Source organism: Mesoplodon densirostris, chromosome 5, assembly GCF_025265405.1.
Source record: "Mesoplodon densirostris isolate mMesDen1 chromosome 5, mMesDen1 primary haplotype, whole genome shotgun sequence".
In the NCBI taxonomy this organism is placed as follows: domain Eukaryota; kingdom Metazoa; phylum Chordata; class Mammalia; order Artiodactyla; family Ziphiidae; genus Mesoplodon; species Mesoplodon densirostris.
In genome coordinates, this window is record NC_082665.1 from 30,029,277 (window position 1) to 30,031,180 (window position 1,904).

Below are 1,904 nucleotides of genomic sequence, written 5' to 3' on the forward strand. Positions count from 1 at the left end.
GCTGTACTTACACAGTACTCTTATCTTACCAAGCATTCTTTTTTTTTTAACAAAAACACCTTTATTTTGTCTTCAAAAAAACAAACTGTTCTTCTTTTTCCAACATAATCATGATTAACTTACAAAAACAAGCATTTACAATGCATCTTCAAAGCATTTCCCTTTAACGGAAAACTTGGCTTCACAGACTACAAACATTAAAAGGTTAAAAAAAATTCTATTTTGTTGTCATTATAAGACAAAACAGAATCTAGCATAAGTCAAGGAAATCCATTCATACTTCAGGTCCTTCTCCAGGAACCAGCATTGTTATATTATTTCCATTTAGCAAAATTTGATCTAATTTAATAATTCTTCTTCCTTCTGGTGTGATTTCAAAAGTCATCAAATCCCAGAAGTGTGCCAACAATCTCCACATCACTCTTCATCACAGTGTGAATCCTTTATCCTATACACTTGTCCACAAGCTCTAGAGGGAGAAGCTGTGATGGGTTGGTGGTAGCGTTAGCCATCATGGCTACGCCAGAAGTGGTCTTCCCAAGCATTCTTTTTAATATTTTAAGTATAGTAACTCATTTAATCTTAAGGATAACCCTATCAAGTAGGTACGACTATTATTCCCTTTTTCCTCATGAGAAAATAGGGCATAGAAAGTTAAATAACATGGCCAGTATTAGAAAGTAAGTATATAGTAGAGCAGGGATTTGAACCCATGTGTTTCAGCTACAGAGTCCATGATCTTAACCATGCTACAAGATCTGGTTGTTGCTTTGAACATATTTTTTCAACTTGAAACTTGAACAGTCTAATGATTGTGTGTGGAAAAATATTTTATGGATTAAATATAAAATGGAAATAAAAATGATATTGAGGTCTTATAATTAAAGGTCAAATAGGAAAATAAATTTTACCAATTATCTATTTAAGAACTGTGGAAACTTGAGAGGGACTGAAACCCTTTAAAAATCTCTCAACTGGGTGGAATTAGGATAAAGAAAAACTTTGAAAATATAGAGGGAAAAGGTAATTATGGGACTAACAAAATATGTCATGCTTAAGAAAACTGAAGAAATAATGAAATCAAAGTTATATTAATGTTTGTACAAACATCATTTTTTCCTAGTTTGAAAAGAGTCTTGGTCATAAAAATACTGTTTAAACCTTGCCCACTTTGACAAATAATAAAACTTCACATTGTTTTATAGCTTTTCTAACTTAGCTGAAGAATAGTATCATTTTTAACCTTGTGAACCGAATGTTTGTGTTCCCCACAATTCATATGTTGAGACCCTAACCCCCAATGTCATGGTATTTGGTGTGCGGCCTTTGAGTCATGAGTGTGGAGCTTTCACAGCGGGATTTGTACCCTTTTAAGAAAATATGGAAGAGATCTTGCTTGCTTTCTCTCTCCACCATGTGAGGACATACCAGGAAGAGGGCCCCCATCAGCAATTGAACAGCCTGAGGTCCTTGATCTTGGAATTCTCAGCTTCCAGAATTGTGAGAAATAAATTCTGTTGTTTAAGCCACCCAGTCTATGATATTTCTGTTTTAGCAGTTCTGAATAAGATACAGTCTTCTAGCCAAGCAAACTCTGACCTGAGCAAGGAGACTGTTGGTTTTGCTGAAAGTTTGGTTTACCTAGTGTTATGTGTTGAACTGTGTCTTCCAAAATGATATATTGATATTTTAGTCCCTAGTATCTAAGAATGGGACCTTATTTGGAAACAGGGTCATTGAAGACATAGTAGTTAAGATGACCTGACACTGGAGTAGGCAGGGTCCTTAATCCAGTATGATTATGTCATTATAAAAAGAGGAGAGAGAAAAGTCAGAGGGCAGACAGCCATGTGAAGACACAGAGATGCACAGGGAGAACACTGTGACAACAGAGGCAGAGGCTG

General features: G+C 35.5%; 1 pseudogene; it reads right to left on the minus strand.

Moving 5' to 3' along the window:
- Positions 1-274: 274 nt before the first annotated feature.
- On the minus strand, positions 275-515 carry LOC132491406 (U6 snRNA-associated Sm-like protein LSm5; annotated as a pseudogene).
- Between the last annotated feature and the right edge of the window lie 1,389 nt (positions 516-1,904).